The sequence below is a fragment of the Drosophila tropicalis genome, unplaced genomic scaffold (assembly GCF_018151085.1).
Source record: "Drosophila tropicalis isolate 14030-0801.00 unplaced genomic scaffold, ASM1815108v1 contig_4, whole genome shotgun sequence".
NCBI lineage: Eukaryota > Metazoa > Arthropoda > Insecta > Diptera > Drosophilidae > Drosophila > Drosophila tropicalis.
Genome location: NW_027172862.1, coordinates 2,165,866 through 2,191,654, shown reverse-complemented (window position 1 = coordinate 2,191,654; position 25,789 = coordinate 2,165,866). Strand labels below are relative to the sequence as shown.

Sequence of the window (25,789 nt, the reverse complement as noted above, 5' to 3'; positions counted from 1 at the left end):
TTTCTTCTTCTTTTTTTGTTTGCTAAAAACTATGTATACATACATACATACATACACGTCTCATTGGCGAATACTTTTTGGGCCTGTTTTTGCTTACCCCGCCCGATTAGTTTTTTGTTGTAAATATGCTATATAGAGCGAAAATCCTTGCAGTCTTTATGTTGTTTCGAAGTGTTCTAGGGCTTCCATTGAAAAATAAATAGTAGTTTTCCGAAAAAAATATCCTCAAATTTATGTAAAACTATAACTTTTGACAAGAATATATATATTTATTTACTTATTTAACCTACTATTCCTGACTGGATAGCTCATCAGGAAAGTTAGCTATCTATTCCACCATTTATTGGATATATGTATTAATATATCGCTCGATTCAATTTGCTGTTATAGCTAATTTTTTGAATAGATTCCGTGGATTGCAGTTCAAGAAATTTGTTAAAACTGCAAAATTTAAACAATGAAATCTAGCAAGAAATTAACGGGAATGCAGGAAAGTCCTCCAAAAGCGTTTTCAAAACAAATAATCAGGACGCGGAAAGGATAACAGAAGATACTAAACCCCGATGTTAATTTTCAAGTTTTGGGGAAAAAATTGCTTTCCTATGCATTTTAAAATAATATTCATAATAATAAGAATATAAGATAATATATGTGTGCAATGCGTCGTATGCGCAATGTGTCCCAGTTTTTTTTTGCTTTCCCAGCTCGTTGTCTCTATTTTTTCTGGTCTCAGGCTGTTTTTTCTTGTCTTCAACTATTTTTTGTACTTTTTTTTTTGCTGAAGGCCTTCCACATATGTTTACGTGTCTGCATGTGGCAGTAAGTGAATGAATGAGTGAGTGTGTGAATGAGTCACTGAGTGAGTGTGTGAGTAGTATTTGAATTAGCAAACGTACGTGTCACATCCATCCAAATGATGCAGCATCGAAAGCAAATACGAAAGAAATTCTACTTGTCTGTATATTTAAGACTATGCACTTTAAATTCATTTCAAATGCAATTCACAGGCAACTCATCAGTGAGTCTCAACGGAACTTTAAACAACTTAGAGAACCCTAAAAACCAAAATCGATTTACAAATCTCAATTAAAATAAACGTTTTTTATTTTTCATGGTTATTTAGTTACCCCGAAGACGCAAAAGAAAATCACTGAAAGCTTGTGGCAAGAATACAAAAAACTTCATACATCCATACAGAAAAAAGGTCGGTTAACACATCATAAATAAATACAAATAACGACAGAAACTTAATGGAGAAGCAAAACGTTTACTATTCTGTCAACATAATGATTTAATTGCATCCCAATATACATATGTTCCATAAGAGTCTTAATATGATGTAAATTTAAAGGAGAGAAAACGATTTTCATGTTTGCATGGATATTGAAACATTTTAGGTAAACATAAAATTGCCGTTGGTTCTAAGATAAACAAGTAAAATTAAACTATAATTTCAATTCAAATGATTTCAGTTCAAGGCTTTTAAGAATACAAAATTAAATTTATTATTCAAATTTAAGCTTTTTTTTTTTTTGCAAATCAATGGTTAAGACATTTATATGCAGGTAAATAAATTTTAAAGGTTACCAACATATAACATATAAACGGCCATTGAGTTATCATAAATGTAGCTTTATAGTTTTCACCTGTCAATTGCCAGAATATATTTGTAATTCTTTTTTCTATTTTTACTTGCAATTCATTTTTATTTTGATTTTTTGATTTTGCATGCATTCATTTCATTTCATTTCATTTTGCAGTAGGCGTAGGCGTGGCACCGCTTTTCAACACCAAAATGAAATGGAAAATAAAGTAAAGAAGGGAACCAAAAAAAAAAAAAAAAACGAAAGGAACGAAAAGGAACGAAAAGGAAATAGGCTGCTTTGCCACCGCTGACTATGTACGTTCGTACGTTTTGTAATACGTGAGCTCACGTCGCCATTTGTAGGAGGACATGATGCCTCGAAATTGAGTATACGACATGTTGGCATTGTCAGGATGATAATGATGATGATGATGAAGTGTAGACGATTACAATCAAGATGATGAAGATGCCAAGGCGTGGCAGATTGCCAAATAAAATACCGACAACAACAACATAAGACTCAGGGTCTACTCGACGCATTAATTACTGTAATTAAGAAAAAAAAATTTTTTCAGTCTAAAGGAGAAGCAAAATAAAAAAAAAAAAAAAATTCTTTTTGGGGTTTTTATCCATCAGTCAGACGACAAAGTAAGTAAGTGAAGTAAGTAAGCGACCGAAATGCTTTAAGGAAAATTCAATTTAATATTAAATTAACCCTTAAATCATGTTGATGGACGTGCTTTCTCTCTCTGTTTCTCTTATTCTGTCGTTGGCATTCTTTCTTACTCACTCACTCACTCACTGACTCGCTGCTTGTCTGTCAAACAATGTGCAAGAAAATTAACTCACAGCAATTTAAACAAAAGCAGCAACAACAACAACACCAAAGAAGTTGCCACTGTCAAATGTGTTGTTGTTGTTGTTGCTGTTGTTGTTGTTCTTGTTGGCTCTTTTGCCAGCTCAAATTTCAAATTGCTTACTTAAAGCAATAAAGTGACACACAAACAGGCACACATAGGAGTACTCACACACACATACACACATTCAAAGAGGGAGCCAGGCACTCAGCCAAAAAAAAAAAAAAAAACAGTGCCTGATAAGCAGCCCCGCCTACAAAACAAGAAAAAAAAAAAACATTTTTAAAAACAGAGCAAAAATGAAGGAAAATTTTGTTCTCCTTTTCACCCAAAGAGACTTGAGAATTTCACTTTAAGAACTTTAACAGTTTCAGTTCAGGAGATTGACAACAATAAGATGCCTTTGGCCTTCACTCAAATTAAATTTGGCTAATTTAAAATAATATTATTAATTACATTTATCAAACTTTAAGATAACCTAACAAATGTGTATTGATTGAAACCGGAATGGTTGTTAAAGATTAAATACCAAATTTCACATTTAATTGATGATTTTGTTGACATAATATAACATTTTAGATTTGCATAACAAAATTTCTTCACACTTACAGGAACAAATATTTAATATTAAATTAAAATCAATATTTATAAGAGGAACTTTTACTTTTCCTGACTTTGTGTCAGCTGGTGAGAAACGTTAAGTACGTCTATTTCAATGACCACGAAAAAAAAAACAAAAAGAGTTTGAAAAACAAAACTTTGTTTAATTAATCGTACAAACGTAATTCGCATATTAACTTTTTTTTCAATGGTTTTTAATGAAAAAGAGTTCGAAATAAAATGTTGATGAAAGTAAGAATGCCTCTAATCTAATGACCAGCAGTGTATACCTATATACTGCGGATTAGCAGATTTTATGTATTTGTTCTTTAATTTTGAATTTTTGACATGCTTGTAACTTAATGAGGAAATTTTTGCAGTAATTTGTTCCTTTTTGTATTTAGATTATGCTTTTGGTTTAGAGGTCTTCTGGTCTGCCGCCTTCCAATGAAAATTGTGCAGGTTACAACGGCAATATTGAAATCTTCTTTGACATCGATAAACTATAAAAACGAGCGTATACGTTTTCATTAATTGTGACTAAACCAAGTCAAGACCTTTAAAATAAAATCCTTTCCTCGGAAAAGACTATACAGCCGGACAAATAAACTAGCATAGTTAATAGTGCTTTTCAGTCTGCCTGTGTAAGCAGTAAAAGTGTTTGATTTGTGTCTACATTAGGACACACATACACTAGTTCGAGTGAGGAGTGAGAGTGAAAATAGAGACCAGCAGGAATGAGATACAAAATACACGCACTTGGCCTCCGGTGAAAGTTATAGCAACTCATTTCGTTTTCAAAACAAAAAAAGGGTTTAAAGGCAAGGCCGTGAGCCGGGCAGTCACTTGTCTATGTATGTATGCATATGCATGTGGGCCACCGAAAACCAAAACTAAAATATGAAAAACCAAGCATAGAAGAAGAAGAACTAAAACACTTTAAATGTAAAGACTTTTATATACCCTAACAAAAAGTTAATGGAATTTATGGTCAGTAAAGGATATTAAAGCTCTACTACATATCCAAAAGTTACAGACGACTCTCAATTGATAGAATCCATATTGCTTTCAAGCATCTTTTCTTATAACCATAATGGAAACAAACAAAAACAAAAAAAAAATACATACATATATTGCTACTCTTTTGATATTCAAAGCACTACCCCAACTAAGATTAAAGTTCTCTTAGGTAAAGTTCTTTTATTTTCCGAGAAATTATCAATAAACGGCCAAGCGAGCATGGCGGCAAAATGTCGTAAGAGGGTAAGCCAAAACATTTTGCGTAGGCGGCTGTGTGGCTGGGCCTGTGGGACTAAGTTGGACTAGGTTTGCTTCGGTTTTGGGATTGGATTGGATTGTGTTTGGGGTTGGAATTGGGACTGGGATTGAAATTGGGGTTGGGTCTTTTGTTTTCTATGGCTTATCTTCATAATGTGAATGTCGCCGTCGTCTCTATAGCCATTCTTTCTTCCTTCCTTTCTCTCTCTCTCCGTCTTTCTGCCTCTTTCTAGGACTCTCAATGCAAAAGTAACTGATAGCAGTTACAACTTTTTGCTAACATACACGCACACACACACACACACACACGCTTGCTAGTCGTATATTATTTTTGTGAGCCAAAAACTTTAATGAAACGCCAAAGCGCAAAACTTTCGCTTTTCGTTTTGCTTTTTGCTTTCATTTTTTTTTTTTTTTTGGTTTTGGCGAATTGAGATAAAAATGAAACTGTATGTGGGGAGAACAAGAAACAGAGAGAAAGTGGGGCCTAGAGTATTTATCGCTATACACGCACATTTTCCGTCCAGTTCTCCTGCTACTTCTGCTGGCAGCTGCATTGGACAGGCCGTGAAAAAAAAAAAAAAAAAAGAACACACAAAAAAACGAAACGAAAGAGATGCAAGCGTGAAAGCATTTCACATCCTGGACACATAGACACATAGATTGTTTTTTTTTTTTCATACGGATTTCCGATTTTTGCACCAAATGACTTAATCAACCATTCATACACTATACCATTCAAGCCTCTTTCTTCTTCTTCCGGCGTTCACTTAAGTTGAGGCCAGAGTCATGTTATGTTATCCTATATATCCTTGCTCTATCGCAGTATCTGAAGCCAAGCAGTGTTAGGCGAGTTCACTTATGAATCAACGCTCAATCGTTTTTCATTCGCACTGTAAAAACTTCGACCAAGTTTTGGCATTGAATTTCATTCACCACATGTCAAAATTTTATCTTGTGGTAACAGATTTTACATCAACAACTTAAACACTATAAACAAACCTATTAAATTGACGAAATGTGTTAAATAAAAGCGTTCAAGCTATTTTTAATGAATTTAAACCTAAATTGCCGAGTGCCTAAAGTTTGCATACTTAGGTTGTCTTTAAAATTTAATCAAAGGCATAAGTTTCTATGTAGAGGACATTCTAAAGTTTTTACTAAAAAGATGCTAAATGTTTTGGTTAAATTGTGGACGCATCTTGGACACAACAAAAAAGAATCTCCCTTATATCATTGTTTCATTTTAAGAACTTTTTAGCTTCTGAATTAAAAATTTCATTTTTATTGAAGCAAACAAATAAAATACTTAACAAACTTTGACTTGCATTCAACTATTAAGTATAAAAATTTAAAAAAAAAACTTTAGATATTTGATTGATTTTCTAGTGCACAAAAGTTTGCCAATTATCAAAGTATTAACAGATAATTGTGCCAGATCGAAAATTACATCTTGTTTTAATTCCAAAGCCCTATTGTGGCTATGTATTTTTTGTTATATTATTTTTAATTATGCCAACGTTGACTTAGCCTTAGCCTCGAAAACGTTGCAAAATATTATGTTTGTTTTAGATTTTTGGGCTAGTTTTGCTTTTCTTTTTTGTTGTTGCATGTTTCACCCCAAAATGCCGAAAACAAATTCCTAAAAAACTTCTTGCAAAAAGCCACAAAACAATGCAACAGAATGCGGCAAGCAGCAGGCAGCAGGCAGCGGCAAGAGTAGCAGCTGATGCGGCTCAAAAAACAAGAGAAATGCATCCCTTTACCTGCATCTGGTCCTGTTACTTCAACTGTTAGTGTTTTTGTGTCATGCTTTGGCAAACTTTACGCACAAGTTGCGTTTTGTTGAGACACTAGAGGTGGATAGACGGACCAGAGATGAAGGGCACTGGCACTGAGCCGCTTAGTGTGCCGCAAGTTGAAGACAACAGCAGTACAGGACATCAGGACACAAGGACAATAGGACACTGGCAAGCACATTTAAGGAGAGCTCATCGGAACTCTAAGCTGTTGCCGTTGGCTGCATTTGCATTACCCTGGGCAGTGGCCACAGGACACACATCAAGAGTAAGGGAGAGAGAGAGAGAGAGAGAGAGAGAGAGAGAGAGAGAAAAATGAAAAGAGAACAAGTGAGAAAGGACAAGTTGCCACTTAAGAAATTGAATTTGCCAACTCGTCGAGGTCCTTTTCCCACTGTCTGTCTTCCTCTTGCACCTCGTTTCTCACTTCCTTTTTGCCAAGCTTACCATTTTTGGGTTGCAATTTGCTGATAAGGCTAAAACAAGTGCAAGCAACTCTTATCTTTTGGCTCATCAAAAGTCACTGGACACACGCAGCTTGAAACTCCGGACAGCTCGCTGAGAAAATTATTTTAAAACTCTTCTCAAGTTTTCAACAACGACCCATCCATGCTTCAGGCAGTCACTTTTGGGGTATGACTAAGTTACAAAAAGAGAATGAAGAGAATAGTAAAGGGGAACAGTAAGTACTGTGGGTATGTGTGTGTGCGGGGGATTGCGTACGTGCCGATTTATACTAAAAAGACCAAAAGGCAACACTGCGCTTGCATTTCGTTCGCTTTATAATTGTATTTATTTTCATTATACTTTAAGCACTTCTCACTCTCACACTTCCACACACCACTTTGCATACTTTTTACTTTCTTTTCTCCCTTCCGTTAGCTCTTTCACTTGAATATCTTTTTCATCTGCTTCTCTGCCCACTTGTGCACATTGCGACAAATTGAATTTGAAATTGGAAAAACAAAAAAGATAAAAACAAAAAAATAATACAACAGTCTAAAAGGAACAGCCCAAACGAACGAACCAAACCATCCAATAAAATCAATTAAAAATCAAAAAACTCAACAAACAAAATTAAAAAGGAAAAACACAAAATACAAAAGAATAAAAATTTACTCTGAACACAAAAGTTTAAGTTAAAGACCCCAAAAAATTTAACTTATGTCGGAAAATACAAAAAACCGTTGACTTTTAACTATTTTCAATAGAAATAATCTAATGAACGTAATTTACATACAAACCCCAATAAGTATGCTACGAAAAAGAGCGTTGGTCTATTGATCCGCTTGATTCCCAAATGCTTCAAAAAAAAACGTTATATGCATCCATGAAGACAGAGAAACTTGCGAATTTCTAGAATATTTATCATTTAAATGGTCCAACAGGCTCCTTTTTATGCATTGAAGGTTTCCAAATAGCAAATTCGCTTATTTATAACGTGTATGGTAAACCAATATCCTTCATTTGATTGAAGTTGATTGATTTGCACAATTCGATTGCAATGACAGCTACGGCCCCAAAGAAGCTTGCTGGCAAATTGGCAGCTTGCACGACCACAAGCCGCAAGGGGCTAATTGGACTATGACGATGTGTGAGGTCAAAGGACAACTTTAGGCTAGACCAACCACAAGTCGTCTGGACCAAACCTGTGTAGACCTTTTTGAGTGTTATTCTTTTATGTTTTTGTTGGCTAGGGTTGCTATGGCAAAAAGTAATTATTTTTGATTTATGACGAGTCGAGACAGAATTCACAACAAAACTGCATTAAAAGTCCTTACCGCCTGCTTCTACTACTACTACTACTGATGCATCCCTCTCCATTTTGCTTTTCCTTATTTTCCTCTTTATCGTATCTTCGTGCTTCTTTTCCTCCTCACATCATTTGTGAATGATGTCAACGCATGCATAAAACATTCGCCCCGAACAACAACAGCAACAACAGAAAGAAAACTTATGACACACACTTACATACAACTTACAACTATGTAAATTGCGCGCTTTTAGCTGGCAAAACAACAACTACAACAATAACAGCAGAGGAAAAAAAACGCGGCACAAATATTCATAAGTGCCAGGTAGACGACAGCCGACGACAACAGCAGCAACAAGAAGCGGAAGTTGCCGTCGCATTATGAATTACATACTGCATATATTGAGGCGCACATTCAGAGGGATGGGGAATTGGGCAGAGTCTCTAAATGTGTATGTATGTGTGATTATGTGTGGTATGGGATGGTTAGCATACGCGTCGTATGCGTAATGCGACGATAGGCAGCAACTATTTTAATTATTGTCGCGCAAAGATGCAAAAACGTTGAAATATGCAGTTAAGCAGTAAAATACAGCAAGACCAAAAACGTTTTTTTTTTCTCACTGAAAAGGCAGAGAGAAAGAGAGAGAGAGAGATTGAGAGACAACGGTGGGAATTCCGAAAGCAACTGTGTGAGCAGTGAGTGTTGAAAGTAAAGCAGGTCTGTGGATAATTTCGCTCTAAACATGCCACATATTTTATGCATCAGCACACAAAGCCAACCCAGAGAAAAGCAGACAGATAGACACAGACAGTTGAACAGAAAGAGATATATAGAGAGAGAAAGAGAGAGAGAGACAAATAGAAACAGAGAGCTCATTTTGGCAAAATAATACATTCAAGAGAAGTAGCAAAGTTTTTTTGCCTCGCGAATGGTATGGAATGCAATGGTTTTTATCTATTTTTGGAAACGTCAAACATAAATAAAGCAAGAACAAAAAATTCAAGCATAGGAATGGACAAGTCTTTAATGTCTTTTTAAAATAAAAAATCAATGATCCATTAATTTGATTCAGTTTGCAAAATGCCAAATATATGTCAAATCATTTGGGAATAATGGCAGAACTTTTTATTGTATGACTTCACCACTTACACCACTGAATGTTTAGCATTTAAAATGACATCAATTGATGTTAAATATGGCGAATAAAGTAAATATAGACAAGGGAATATTATGTTATAAATTGAGGAAATAAAGTTTTAATTCTTTAAACTTTGTATTACCAATGATTGAACATCAAGATAGCTTATGATTCACTTTAATGATTCAAGGACTCATGTGACTCTCATCTAAAGTGTTAAAGGAATATGTAAAGGTTATCATAAACTAATATGACCAGATCCTTAAATGTATTATTATATATTTTAAACTGCTTAGTTCCTTAAATCAACACAACGAAACTGGTTAAGTTAATAATTGATGTTTTATTTTTCTTAACTTATTAGTTACTTATTTCTAAGATTCATCAATCTGATTGAAGGATTTGTTTCTATATAAAAACTAAAACAATTCAACTATATCTGAAAGTATGTCAGATAAGTTAAAGTACAACCTTTTGCGTTTTCTTTTTTGTCAGATAATCTAAGCCACTTTCAATGATGGCGTATATTTTTAGCTCAACCTTCAGATAGTGTCAGAAGAATAACACGAATATGTCCGAAAATGCTTACAAGGCGATTTTTTCAAAAACCAAATGGGATGGGTAGGGAATGTGAATACAATGAAAAAGTATTGTGTTGGCTATACAACTGTGACCGAAAAGGACATCAGTAAAAGGATATACATATGAGCAATAGGGTTGAGGGCCTGCACGATGAACAGTCAGAAGAGACGAAAGGGAGGAGACAGTTGACTGAAGTTGACATTCTCTCGCCCAGAATGATATATGTATGTATGTGTATGTGTGTTGACCAGCGATATGCATGCACCTGTTAGTGTCAGATGCTAGAGAAGACCAAAAGCCAAAGTAAATAAAAATCTAACTAAATTGAATTTTTGCAACATACGAGCGCGTACATACATACATACATACATGCAATGCATGCCACGCCCACCCACCCAGTCATCCCATACCCAATTGGCGTCCACCTGTGTTTTGGCATTTCTTTAATTTATCGACATATGGGAGGGAAAAATGTTGTGAGACCTTTCAGCTTTTAGCTCGCAGATTGCACAATTTTGCATGCAAAAAATATTTTGTTTAGAATATCCAGGACGGAAAACCAAATATCCTCCCCTCCCTATCAGCTTTAAACCACAAACTTATCTATAGTGAAAGCAATTTTGAAGAAAACTGCCAAATGGAAAAAGCAAAACATTGCAAGGGAGAAGCAGAAAAATCTGTCTATCAGTACCCACACACTCTCTCTCTCTCTCTATCCCTCTCTCTCTATCTCTCTCTCTCTATCTCTCTCTCTCTATCTTGTGCGGGAGAGGAAACTCAGCTGGGTTTGCTCATTTTTCATTTTGGGCCGTGATGACAGTCTCCCCTGAGAAACTTAAAGACAGGCGCAAGGGTAGGCGGGAGGATAGAGGATTGGTATTCTTTTCCATCAGTACCAGGTGCTTAAAAAATTCAAGCCAATGGTGTAAGAAAAATGCGTGAACAGCAAATGAGTCGCACCTGGGAGCAAACAAAAAGATGCCTCCTCCTTGATTTTCAAAAACCCAGCCAAGAAGGTGTGAAGACCTTAGATTCTTGTAAGCATGGATGCGAGCGACCTCCGTCCCGCCCGTCTCATCCGTCAAGTCAGTGAATAAATGCATGAAATGAATGACTAAATAGCTTCAATGACTAACTGCCAGGGCATTCGGGCAAGACACTTTCGTCTCTGGCGGCATTCCTCTCGATTTGCCAAAAAATTACAAGACAAGGCCAGTGATAAAGAATAAGCAAACAATGAAAAAGCACAAAAGCATGACGAAAGCAATGCCCCCAGTCAAACCTCTCCGTCTCCTGCTCCTGCAACAAAAATCAAAAGTTATTTCATTAAGTTTTACACGAACTTCACATACTCTTCAAATAAACAAAAATGTCAACTTAAATTATTAGAAGATTTTTGAAATTTCATTTCAAAATACCACGAAAAGTTTTGCACCAAGCCTTAAGAACCAACTTCTCTCTACATCATCATCGAAATTTTCAACTTATCGACTTTGCCAGGGCCATTAAAATTGAATTGACTTGTAACTTGGCTGCGACTGAAAGGCCGCAAAGGGTTTTAGCATAAGAAAAGCTGTTGAATTCCTCCTAAATGTAAGAAGAAATTTTCTATTAAATTTCAAATTTCCACACTTTGTCTCAAGAACGGCAAACTTTACATTTAATTTTCACATAAAACTTCAAATATTTAACGCAAATTTAAGAACGACTTCATATTGCTTAAATTACTTTCACAACTTCAAAGCCCAACACTTCATTTCTTTCAGCGAATTATAACAAATTGACCTCTACAAAACCGGGATGGGATTACATACATTCAAGTTAAATAAATTACTGTTTTAGCATTCTTAATGTCAGTATCGTTTTAAATGAAATATAGGACAATTCAAATCAATATCCTTCTCAACCTAGCAACTAAGAGAGAGTGAAAGTGAGTAGAACTGACAAATTTTGTTTTAAAAAGTATAAAAACAAGTTAATAAAAGACATTTTAATTGCTGTTTTTCGTAAATTTACTTGGACAGCTGTCTTTTAATAGTATTTCCTACAAACAGATCCATATTAAATTTTTACATATGCTTTTAATGATGAATCTTTCGTTTGCCTATTTGATTTTAGAAATTGCTATTGCTTTCTTTCATAGAGTACTAGAAAAACTAGATAGAAAGAGAAACATTGTCTGCGCCAAACTTTATGAATCCTTCTATTGACTACCATTCTGAAATTTTTAATGCTATGGTTATATAATAGTTGTCTGATATAAAGCTATGTCAAACTTGATCCTAAACTTGATCAAAATACTTCAAATACCAACTTTGATTCCAGTAGCTTTTCAATTTAGGAAGTGAAGTTAGTATGCACAGACGAAGATGATCAAGAATATATAGTTTGTGAGGTCGGAAATATATATTCTTCAATGCGTTGCATACATATGACAAATTCCATAATACTTTCCACAAGGATATAATGAATAAGTATACATACTTTTTCATCAACTAAATGTTATTAACTTAAATTAAGATCCATGATATTTGTAATTCTACATATGTGTCAGTGGTTAATGATGCCTTCAAATATATCTAAAAACATCTAAAGACAAATTCTTGTTTTTTCTTTATCTAAAAATGACAAATTTATTGAAAATAAAGTTAAATAAACTTATAAAAACCATGCCCATAGATGAGTTTAGTTATGCTGCCTACTCAACACAAAATCTTCAATTGTTTCTTTGACGTAAGCGGCCTTTTTCATTCGTTACAGACAGCAATGTTTTAATTTACGTATAAATCTTGTTTGTTTTTAAAAGTAAGCTAACAATAACTTAAGCGACTTTAATTTCATTTAATATAATTAAGACAATCTGTTTGCCTTTGCACGCATTTGCTTCATATTTCTCCAGTGAATACAACAACAAATGGTGGCAACTGAAAAAATGGGTGAGTTGAGTAGGTGGTTAAGTGGATGGTTGAGGTTGCTGGAGTTGGTGGTGTTGGGGATGCCTGTTGGCACCACAACACAAATGGGGCATGCAAAAAGGTGTGAAAATGTTTTCAAGCACCTCAATGAGCCACAACGAGCCAGCTGACATGTATATGTGTGTGTGTGTGTGCGTGCGTGTGTCAGATGTTTGTGCGAGCAAGGAGAATGTCCTGTGGCATTCGAAAATGGCATTATCAAAATTTACATACACGCATATCCTGATTATCCTTTAAGCATGAATTATTGAAAACGTAAATACCCAAACAGACGACAAGCAAGTTGACAGTCGTAGAAGATGGAGAAGCCAAAAAAAATACACTCACACACATACCCATACATAAAACATAGCACAACAGAAAAACAGTGCCACACAAAAGTTTTTGCCAAGTGAGTAGCTTTTAGGGATGATAATGATGAGAATGATGATGATGATGCTGCTACTGCTGCTTCTTCTCATGTTGGAAGGTTGAGGTGCTAAGGTACTGACAAGAGATGCAGAGCAGGGGGACAAACAGTTGACGGCTTAATTTTCACATGACAAACAGAAAAGACAAACTGAAAGACATTTTCAAATGAGGAAAAGCAAGCAAAATATACAACAACATGAACAAAGGGTAAAATGTAGGAAATACAAGTGACTAAGAGAGGCTGAACAAGAGGAGGTGGTGGTGGTGGAAAAAGAACCTGCAGAATGGGTTGTAACAAATGAAGAAAGAAAACTGTTTTGGGTGAAAGATGTCTCTGTGGAAGGATGGCAAGTGATGAGGTGCAGACGATGCAGAGACTGATGAAGGACGAGCAGTTTAAGTGAAACGCCTAAGACAACAAGCAAATTGTGAATGGAGTAGGTAAAATTCAGCATGGGTAGACTGATCAGTTTGCCAAATATTAAATACAACTTTATAACTTGTCTAAATTGATTCACTTTACTTTAATATACCCTTTCTGCAAGGTACAATTACAATAAACGTACCTTTATTTGTATATGAAAATCAGCATATATAAATCCACTCGTCTTAACTTCCAATCGATCCTCTATGCTTTATTCGATGTAAGCCAACATAGTTTTATTGCTTTCGGCCGATTTATCTGTAATTCAAATACAATTTAAAATCAGCAACACTTATGAATGATTTACTTTGATTAGGCTCTCAAAACTAAAAGCTAATACAAAGTGTAAGTATAAATCAAGAGAAATATTTTTTAAAGAAAAACCAAAACAATAACATTATGAAAAAATTATATCATCAAACTCTTTAATAAAGTAACATTTGAATAATATTCTGTACAAAGTACATGTATTTGTATATTGCGTAAATATACTTAAAATAAGTAGGTATATTGATATAAATAATTGGCAGATTAAGATTAATTTGGTTTAGTTCATCCAAAGAGTTTCAATTATGTTCCTTTATAATACGGACTTATCCACCTACATATAATGAGGATAAACATGTTTAATGAATCGATAAGAGTCATCGTCTGGAACAATGCAATGCTCTATTCACTTCAATTACATATACTTAAAACTTTCAATATTTTATTCCACTTTTTTTACTCAAATCATTGGATTAATTTAGTCTCTGCGATTCAGAAAAACAAAGTCTCACAGGTTTTCTTATTTCTTAGAGGTATAAACAAATCAAGCTTTCGACAGAGATATAAGGACTTTTTTTTTTTTTGAATAGGAAAATATATATTGCAAATTGTTGGATTAACTCTCGCATTACATTTAAACAACTTGCTCATTCACTCACTTGGATAAATATGTTTTTTTTTTCCCCATTCCACCCATCTATCGGTCTCTTTCTCGCTCTTCGTGTGTCTCTTACTGCTTTTACTTATGTTGTTGTTGAAAATTTTGTGTTCTGTGAGTTACTTTTCTCCTTCTTTCATATTCCTTTATGTTTTGTTGTTGTTGTTTTCTTAGCTTCTGTTAAAACTTTACCATAAATCCTATTTACATATTTCATCTTCGTCTCTCAAAGAGTTGTGAAAATGTCTGGGCCACGCCCTCTTACGGGTTACCCCGTCCCCAGCCTCCGGTCGCCTACTTTTGTGTTTGGGCATATCAATTGTTTAGGCAAATAAATCATAAGACTTCATTTAAGTCTTTCCAGTTTTTGGTATGGATCTCTGTTCACCTCCTCTCCACCTGCTCTGCATGTGGGTTGACCTCGTTTTCTCCGCTTCGGTTTTTTTTCCCTTGGTTGGGCGATTGGGAGTGGTTTGTGAAAGGGGAACCTTGACTCAGCAACAGCAGCAGCAGTTTTAGTCTACAGTGTTTCCTTCCTAGGGCTTCCTTCCTTCCTTTATTCATTCATTCAGCCATTCGCTCATTCAGTCATTCACTCATTTAGACCATTTCAACTTCGATTAATGTGGCCAAAAAATGTCTGGCCTTTGTTCTGCTTTTGTCTACCTCGTTTACCCTTCTACTCTCTCCACTCTCCACGGCTCTCTCTATTGCTTTTGTTTGACAGTCATCAGGCCAAAGTTACTTAGCTGGTAAAGAGTCATTCTATCTTCTTTTGACCCCCCACCCTATGTCCTGTCCACTAACATTCTCATCCTTTTGTTTTTTCTATATTGTACGTGTATATCCCAGCCAGCATCAATAATCCTTGGGCGACTGTGCGGTGAACATATTTGTTATGCTAAAGATTCATTTTGCATATGCTTCTTAGGCTTATCCTTTTTAGCATGCCAAATACAAATATATGTATATATACAGACAATATTTGTGAGTGTGTGTGTGTGTGTGTGTGTGTGTGTGTGGGCGTACGCGTGTTTATATGTATTTTATTATAATTGCCCAAACTGGACTTTCAGGCATAAATTTAAATTCAAATGACTGCAAATGGCAGATGCTTTTGCATACTTCATACATTTGTCCATATTATTAAGGCAAAGAAAGAGAACGTTTAAGACAACATAGATGGGGTTCATAGGTAGACAAGGAAATCCTTATGTACCTATGTATGTACTTATGCATATTTATTCGCTTGTCAGTTTTGCTTCTTCAAAATATTTCAACAAATATTTTAACAATTATGTAAATTATTTATCCACTTGCACTTGAATCATTCACTTACTAACTTATCAATTTGAAATGTTTGTTCAAAAATTGTTTGTAGAAAAATTATTTTGTCATCGTGTTGGGGCCCTCATTTATGTATGTATGTAAGCACAAAAGTTATAAGTATAAACTAAGAAAACCTTTTCTTCTTTATAAATTGTTTGTAAAATACTAAATAAGTAAATAAATTGTTGACATATTTATTTTACTTATAATTTTATGAAAGTTAAATGCATTTTGCATTTGATATACTATATTTTGTTTTTGGTTTTTTTTTTTCAAGAGTTTCATCTGGTTTGTCTGTATTTTTTTTCACTGCAAATATTGGGCAAATATGCAAATAAGCTTACTTTCCTTTTTTTTTGACGAGAGAGAGGAAAAGAGAGTATTTGGTGAGAGACAGGGGATGGAAGAATGGTGAAGGATAGGTTGATAGTTATCCATTTTTAGTTTGCATATAAATTTGTCAATTTTTCTTGCTGCTGCCGGTTTTGTTTATTTATTTACTTAAACCATTTGTAATATGTCATATTTGTGATTTTTATTATGATTTATTCTACCCCGGCTGAGAGCTTAGCCAATTTGTTTGTCTACTCATTTGTCACTTAACTTTGCCAATGAACAGAGATGAAATAAAAAGATATATGTATAAAGAAATTGCACATATCTTGATTATGTGCTGGAAATATAGAGAGAGTTTCATCACTTAAGGTCCAATTAATAATATGCGGGGTATAGTCTTTGAATTTGTAGGAAACATTTTAATCAAGTCAAATAACTTTAGTAATTTCAATGAAATGTCTTTCAATGTACAAGGTATTAACCTTTCTCCAATTACTAGAGTAGGTAAACAACCGATTAAAATGAGTTAGAGTCAATTCCAACTAAGTCGTAATCTCTGATACTTTTCTTGAAGAGAACTCTTTGAATTTTATTTGTTAGATGAGCTTAATGACCTACGGTAACGTTAAATCAACATATACATCCACATACATATATGTATGTATGTTTATTGTACATAGTTTACCAATATATTGAATCCCGGCCAAAAAGATTAGTGTGCAAAGTTATATTGCCTTTTAGTTATTCACTTGCCCCGGCACTAAAGGGGAAATATTTAATATTTAAAATGCTACCAACCTAAGTAAGGACCCTAAAGTTAAGAAAAATGCAAAGGAGCAGAAGGGAAAGATATACTTTGTATGTATAGTGTGTAATGAGTGTTGGGAGCCAGGAGACGCTACCATTGTGCCGGGCGGCCAGCGTCATCGTCGCAAATCTCAAAATACTTCCTGTGGGGGGGTTTTCCTTTCGTTTTTCTTTTTTGGCAGGAGGCATTTTCAGTGCTATTAAAAAGTTTGCGCGAATCAGAGGCAAAAGCAGGCAGCCAACCAGCTAGTCAGCAGGAAGTAAAAAGCAAAAAACTGAGAAGATGTACGCGCACACACACACACACCCTTATACATACATACATATATAAGATACATATATATATATTTATTATAATTTTTTATTGTACGCATTTTATGCGTTTACTGCGGCATGCCAGGGCAAACACATTGAAAACCACAACAGAAAGTGAGAAAGAAAATACACGGAAAGCATGAGACAGAAAGGGATGTGGGAGGAAGAGAAAGAGAGAGAGAGCTGAGAATGAACGGAAAAGTGATAACAGGAAGGAAGACAGGCAAGGATACGTTGGTCCAAGCAAAAAGGAGGCCGATTTCCAAGTTCTTTAGCAGCAAGCAAATCCCAAAACCTTTCTGGTTGCATTAACATTTGTAATAAGCATTAAAGGAAAGGGAGATATAGTGTAACATTATGGTTATTAATTATCATTTATTAATTGCTAAATTTGTAATTTTTTTCTTCCAATTGATTTGATTATGTTCCCAAACATGAAATACAGATTTTGGGATTCTTATCTTATCTTTTTTTAGATGTTGGCTCTCTTTTAAACGAGTACATTAAAAATATATTCTTTTTTTATAATTCAAATCGGTATGGCTTAACGTTTGTTTTCCTTTGAAAGTCTTCAAGTAGCTCTCGTTTATTGCTGGCCCACTGCCCACAATCTGCCTGTCAAGCTAATTGAACGCACAAACGCGTTTCCCTTTTTCTTTAGACCGGCCCCTACCCTCCGCACCAGCAACACACACACACACACACACACACATACACAACAACCCCCTGGCACCACACCCACACTCATACCCATGCCACAGTTGCCTGGCCGTTTGCCACTTATTTTGCCTTTTTTTTTGGTTTTTGTTTTTGTTATTATTTATTTTTATTAGCTCTGTTGTCTCTCGCACTTTTCTCTCACTTTTGCCCAGTTCTCATTATGCCTTGTGTGCCTTTTTCCTTTCTCTTCTTTATTATACCCTAACAGAAAGGAGTTATTAAAATGTTTTAGACACAAAAGGTATACAAATATTTATAATGAATAAATTCGTGAACAACAATTATTAGCAACTTAAGCTAAGGGAAAGAGATTCGAAAAGTTTGAACTAAACATTTGTGGATGAAAGAGCAAACGAAAGTCGGCTATTATCCTTGCCTTTTTTGGCTATTTCATTTTGCTTTTTGCATTCTCCATTGTTTTCTGTGTTGGAGCAATTAAAATTTTTATGAGCAAACAAATTTTTGTTTACAACAAACAAGCAACAACAATAAAATGGTCATAAAAACTCATAAAAATAAAAATGCATACAACCGAAAGCAAAGGCAAAGGCAAGGGGTAAGAGGTGGGTGTTAATTGGTTAATTGTAAAGGTAAGTGTGACTTCAAAGGCGACAGGCGAAAAGGTAATATGGGACTGTAGTTATAGCAATTTGTAAACCAACAAACATATGTGTTAATGCTTCTGCTCAATAAATTAAGTTACAATTGACCAAAAACAGAAGGGGAAATAAGAATACACACTTGCACACCCAACACACACACACACACAGCATCGAGATTGCAAAGTCCATTGGGTACATATGCTAAAGTACTCCAAGTCGAAGCCTTAATTTCAGACAACTATATAAGGATATGCAAATATGCCGTTTATAGCCGTTTATAAGTTCAGCTTTTTTTATCTCGCAAAACCAAACCCTTTGTTGTACTCGGGGAGTTGAAGATTTTGTGGTTTGTTTTGAGACTTAATAAGTGAAATAAAGGTCATTTATTTTATATTAAATTGACACAGAAATATCTAAAATATAATTGGGTTACTTAGATTAAAGCAAGATAAACAATGTGAAGTCGATAAATATTAAGCAAAAGTAATTAAAGTGCATAGAAAACGAATGACAACTTAAAGAGTTTGCTTTGTTCGAAATATAGCATACTTTTTAGGGCAAAATGCTTCTTTTTTTTTTTTTTTTTTTTCGTTGGACGTAGCCAATTTTGTCCAAAGGCGTTCACCAATTATATTTTGTATCATAACGATACTAAACTTAATACTAAGGTAATTGATTTATTAACTAAATAAATTCTTCTTAGTTGCATGACGAGACGCGTTCCGTCCGCCTTGACAGATTGGAAAAGAGTCATTTCATTACACCAAACTAAGTAATTTACAAATGCACATAATAATCTAAAATTATGTCATATATGAAAAAGGTTTCAGTGTTAGGTTGTAGGTCGTTATCTTGTTAAAATTCATATTTTTATCTAAAAGATTGTTTATTTAAAGGCTTGATGCCTATTGGAATCACAAGCTTCGGCTAGACTTAAGTTAGGCCGACCAAACAACATCTAATTATATTGTAACATTTTGTTTTTTCGATCTATCCTAAAAGAACAATAATCAAAAATTGTCAAATTTAATCGTGAAATGGCAATGGAATCACCAGTCTCTGGTCTGTAACATATTTAATCATTATGCCTTTCAGTTTGCAAGGCACAGTCAGACGAACTGCATCATTTCGATTCAAAATATTGTTAATAAACAAACATAAACTAAATCTTCAAAGTCACAGATATACCCTCTATGCATTTCTTTCGTTTCAAGTATTATAACACAATTTATTTGAAATAGACCTAAGTGAAATTCAAATAAGGTTCCACCTATTTCAATTCTGTCAGTCTTTATATCTATTAACGTTAAGGTCATATATCAGACAATAGATGCAACTGGGAGTTGTGGATTTTTTTGTTGCCAGTTTCGAATAGTTTTAAAGTGTTAGGTGAGAAATAATAGGTAAAAAGAACAGCATTTAAAAATGTGTTGGCATCAATTTGAAGTTGGCGAAGGCTGGTGAGGTGGGGGAAGAGTAGAAAATAGGCGTCAGCTGCAATGCAGACAACACATTTGCGCGCCTACGCTTAGCATCGCCTTTTCTCCTCACCATCTCTCTACCTCGCTCTATTTTTATTTTCCTCTTTATTTTTCTGGTCTCTTTCCGCTGTCTGTCTCTTTTATACTCTTCGCATGTTAGTTTAAACTGATTTGCAATGTTTGACATGGGCCATAAAAAGCAACGAGGCAAATGCCAAACGACAAGCAAGGATAACGGCCAAGTTTGAGATGAAGCCCGGCGCAGCAGTAAAAGAGAAGAAGCAGAAGCTGAAACCGAAGCATGGACTCAGGTCAGAGCAGACTAAGCTTTTCCCTGCCCCGCCCCTTTTTCTCCAATCCGCCGCCATGCTACACTTCATGTCATTCCGCTTGCCTTTTAACTGCCTCCCTGGGGCTTGGTTTTTCTTCTTTTTTTCGTTCGTTCGTTCCGAGTTGAAATTTCAGCGCCTGCCGTGTTGACTCGTCTCTTTGTGTTTGCCCAGTTCCAGACTCATCTCTACTAAAGGTGGTGGTGGTAGTGGTAGTGGTGATGGCGGTGGTGTGGTGGTCATTTCACTAATCTCTTCATTTTGGGCTACTCAAAATTCACAATCCAAAACGATTTTCCCTTTCCCTTTGGCCATGTTAACATTTTATTTGCCTCGTTCTGCAATGTTCGTTCATTCTTGCTGCTGCTGCTCCTGCTGCTATGCTGCTCTTGTTATTGCTCATACGCCCCATTGTCTGCAATGAAATTTGAGTCGCCCTTTTGTTTTGCCCAGAGAGACAGCATCGGAAACAACAATAGAACTAGAGCTAGAGAACCGGCAGAAAAGGGAGAGAAAATGGAATATTCTAAATGTTAAGTTCATTCACACACATACACACACACACCAAAATTGCTTACATTTAGCCAGCAGGCAACAATTAAAACGATTTAAATGCAAAATACATATAGAAATTTATGCAATAATTTTTGTGACTGACTTGAATAAGTTTTTGTTTTTGCTGTTGTTATTGCACTTACTATTGCTGTCAAGTGTTGAATTTAACATTTAATCAGTTCGTTTAATTTGCATACACAAATCGTTATTAGTTATTATTGCTTAGACTAACAATAAGACCCAAGGGTGACTTTCCAATATTTGTTTAACAAAACTGAAACACGAAAGCAAACTCCTTGGACCCCAATGCATAATTACCTTAAGTTAAATTGTTAATGTTAAATATGTGGATATGGTTAAATTAAATGACCAACTTTAAAGCAAATACATAAATTGTATATTATCTATTAGACAGGTGTCCCAAGCAGGCAAAGAAAATTGGATATGCTATCCAAAGAACGAAAGCATTTTCAATTAAACAAATTTGTATTAACATCAAACACTTTGAAAATTAAATGGGAAATTCTCATAACTATGCATAAAAACTTTTTTATCCCCTAAGCAAATATTTTAAATGGTTTTTGTTTAACAAAACTATTAAAAATTTTCATTTTCTAAGCTCAAAAATATAGTAAGATCTTTTTTAATACTTCATTATAAGATTCGGTAGGGGAAAATATAATATATCCCAAACATTAAGGGCGCCTTAAAAACGCGACAAACAAAGCAGTTCAAGCAGTAAAAAAAACTATTTTCTGAAAAATCAAACCGCAAACAGCCAGTTAAACAAGTCAAATTTTAAACTAGAACAGTATGGACATCTAGATAAGTAGAAAGACTTATAAGTATATATTTTTGTATGATATACATATACTAAACTAATACAAAAACTAACAAACTAAGTTGCTGTTATGGTTATGGGAATGTTTAGTTGTTGTTGTTGTTGTCGTTGTTGTTATTGCATTTAATTAAAACCCTACTCTGTAGGCACATGAATGCAGATTGAAGATGGAATTGGACATATATCCGACACACATATTACCATGAGAGCAGAAGAAAAGAGAAGGGGCAAGGGGATTGGAAAGTGACAGAGAGGAAAGCTGGGGAAAACTGGACGACTAAAACAATGCCAGCAACAAAATAAATAAAACAGGCGCTTTTGCCTGTTTTGGCAACCACAGTACCAACAACAATAACAACAGGAACTACAATAGCAGCAGCTGCTTTTGTTACTCTTCACTCCCACTAGAGCCATTCATGTCAGAGAGTTGTTCAGCCACACACACACACACACACACAGAGAGAACTCACCACACCCACGACCATGCACACATACACTCACACATTTCGTAATCGCTCAAAATTGTTGGGCAAACATTTTAACATTTTTCCCATTGCATACGCACAGGGGCACTTCTCGTATTTATTTTTTTATATACTCGCCAAATGGGTATATTTGTTTTCATCAGAAATTTACAACAAATGCCAAACCTTTCTAAAGAAAAAACGCCAAGTTAGGTTAATGCAAGGGTAGAAAATGAAACAGTCTTCAGATAAAGCTACCGCTATATTGGCCAATACTTATATGTGTAATAATTTTTGGCAAGGGCATATTAACTTCGTCAATATTATTCCTGTCTATCTGACCGCTTGGTTTTCGTTGCTTTTTGTTTGATAGTAGATTTAAAAATTTCAAGAGTGGGTTTTAAAAAAAAACGACTATGGCGGTTAAATGTTTTGTGCGAAAAAAAATTTTACTGCAATTAAGAGGCGTGGCACATCATCATCGTGTTATGCGATGGGTGGTGCTGGTCGTATGTATGAATCAATTAACAACAAATGCCAGAAATGAAAACAAACTAACTATGAACTAATTTAATTAGAGCTAAATATAAGTTTTGCGTGAGAAATGTTTCTCAAACTGCTCTAGTTCTATATAAGAAAACCAATCCGAGAATTGGTTAAAAATTTAACTAACAAAATATTTTTTAAAGTCGTATTAGATCTTCGTGTGCTTTTTTTGGATTCTTTGTCGTTTAGACTTCTTTTTCTTTTTTAGATTCTTTTAATTAGGAGTACATTGCCCACCCCGTTTGAACTGCAAAATGGTTCTCTTTTTGTGTAGAAAATTTTTAATTTTAATTTTAAAATATTTGGTTACTTATATCGACATGTTCTAGTTATTGATTTATAAGCTATAAGCTTTTTGGAATCAAAAGTAAATACAAAGAGGTTTGAGATATTCCATTATTTTCTATATGCTGGTGAAGCCAAATTAAATATTCTTACTAATGTCTCATCTATATTAGGGGTGTGGCCATATACCGTACAAATAACTCATATAAAAATTGCCTTGACTTTGCTTTTTAGCTTTGATTCTTAATCATTGATATAGACTTATCATGTGAAATGAAATTCTTCCTCTTTTCGTGTATTTTCATGAGGATATCTAGAGGAATACAAGGGTGTATATATATTGTATATCTTATATAGATTTATACACACTTACGTACGATATGTGTGCATGTGTGTGTGTGTGTGTGTGTTTGTGTGAGTTTATAGTTATGTGAGCATATTTATATGTCTATGCTAATCTTACCTTGGCACAAAAAATTTGCTTTCTGCAGACAGAAACAAATGAAAAGCGTAGAAGTCTCTCCTTCAACTAGCACACGTACACAGACACACACACAAACTCACACATCCAAACAAACGGGCACACACTCACACGAACGCAGACACGGACACGCACACACACACACACACACACTCGTCGCACGTCGCACAAACACAGCCACAGACAGTTGGGAGACAAACACACTCAAACGCAAATTGGATTTTGGTTTGGTTTTGGCTTATAGTTATTTCTTCTGTTTTTTGTTTCGATTTTCTTATTAAAAATTCTTCCTTTTTTTTTTTAATTTCTATTCATTTAACTTTTACTCTGTTTCAGGGATTTCTTTTTTATGTTTGTTTTTAGTTATTTCTTTTTATTTTTGGCTTTATTAGTTTTGCCTTTTTGTTAGTTTTTGTGGCAGAAAGAAATATGTTGTTGTTGTTGTTACTGTTGTTGTTGGTCGAAACAGCTGAGAAAGACAGAAACAATAGAGGGCCAGGAGCAAATTAAAATACAATTAATGTTCTAAATATACCTATGTATGCATATATAGATATGCATAATATAAGCAACAAGTTGAAAATTTGATCAAGTTAATATTCATGTCGGCACATTATTATATGCAATTGCATTATGAAATCTTTCTATTGTCAGTTAATGCAGCAATTGTTGTTGGTGCTTGTTATTCTAGTTGTTGTTAGTCTGTTGCTGCAGTTTGCAATTGCTTTAGTTAGTCTCTTTTGGCGCGACCTCCGCAATGACCGTGTAACAATTTTTGCAGCAGTAGCAGCAAATACAGCAAATACCAAGAAAACGCGCGCGCGCCACAAAGTAGGCAATGGCAATTCAGACAATGGCCCTGACAGCGCGCCATTTACTTTACTCAATGGTTTTTTTTTTTTTTTTTTGTTGTCTTTTCTTATATTATTTCTTGTTTTAGTCATATAATTTGCATGAGCGTAGCATTTTCTTTGACTTGAGCAAAGACTTTTTATTGTTTGGATAACATTGAACAGCAGATATCATTCCCAATACATCATAGATAACCCTTCCCCGCGTTCAACCAATCTCCTGTATTTAGACCAACTCAACCAACTTATGTAAGCGCGCGCGTTTTAGGCGATGTTTTGGAAATTCTCAAATGGTTTGACTTTAGCTAAGAATCAAATTTACAACTTGTCTCCTAGTTCTAAGTGCATATTTTGCCATATTTAATATAATTTTTATCAAAAAATAGAAAACAAATTTTCAATGAAATTTAAAACAAAGAAAATAACAACAAAAGTCAGAAAACCTACGCAGCTGAGGCAGTCACATGCGCGACACCGACGACACAGTCGACAAAAAAATAGAAAAGAACTAAAAAAAAATTCGCAAAAAAAAATTGACGACACAGACACAACAGACACCAACACACAAACACACCAACACACACCGAAACAGACACACAGAGCGCGGACACGAACGAGTAAAAGGACGATTTCAACTTGCGACTTGCGACTTTTGCTTCGAAACAACACACACACACACGCACGCAAAAAAAAAATAATAAATGTACGACTTTGGGTTGTTGTCTTTGTTATTATTATTGTTGTTGTTGTTGTCGTTGTATTATCGCGCGTTGCTGTTGTTGTTGTTGTTGTTGTGTGCTTGCTACTCTTGTGTTGCTGTTGCTGTTGGCTGTTGTTTTTTAAACCGTTCTCGTCGTTGCGAAACGCGTGCCGTCTGCGCTGAGTCCTGTTTCATACTGTTTGTCCTGCCAAATAGCAGCCAAGGATGCTGCTGCTACTGCTGATGCTGATGCTGCCGATGCTGCCGCTGCTAATACAACAGAGAAAGAACATTAAAGAATTTCCCCCATTTGTATGCTGTTAAAATTTCCCTGGCATGCGCAACGTGTGTAATGCGGGGGCTATTTCTATGATTATTGCCGGCGTACGGTGCGTATAAGTGATGCTGCTTTTATTATTGGGTCGCATCTTTATCTTGACCTGAAAACCTAAACATTACCATTTTAATTTAAAAACGCTCAACAAAAATAATGAAAACATCAACAATTATGATCAAACGGAAAAGAATTGAAAGAGAAATAATTACTGCTAAATATAAACTCAATTTTTTATGTTAGGTTTTAAAAAATTACTTTTTTTAATCTAGGTCAGTAGATGAAGGTTATTGCGATTCGTACAAAATCGTAGTATTATAGAGATTCAGTTCTTCTTCTATTGCTTTACTAATAGTCTTACAAATTGTCAAAAGATAAATCACAAAAATGCTGATACGTCATGTAGTACCATAAAAACATAAAATATAAGTTTCAAATAGATATTTTAAAATCAAAATTTGTCAATTTCATTGGCATATTAC

The 25,789-nt window shown here is 34.8% G+C and overlaps 1 protein-coding gene across 3 annotated transcripts in view; it reads right to left on the bottom strand.

The window, feature by feature from the left end:
- nAChRalpha3 (nicotinic Acetylcholine Receptor alpha3) overlaps positions 1–25,137 on the bottom strand; it is a 91,905-nt gene extending 66,768 nt beyond the window's left edge. For 2 of the 3 annotated variants that reach the window (XM_068285319.1, XM_068285321.1), the window contains exons 1-2: positions 23,405–23,561; positions 13,549–13,664 (exon numbers count right to left, since the gene is read on the bottom strand). The gene's annotated coding sequence lies outside the window, so the exon portion shown is untranslated. Of the gene's footprint in view, positions 1–13,548; positions 13,665–23,404; positions 23,562–24,720 lie in introns of those variants that run through there. The other variant, XM_068285320.1, reaches the window with a different exon arrangement.
- Between the last annotated feature and the right edge of the window lie 652 nt (positions 25,138–25,789).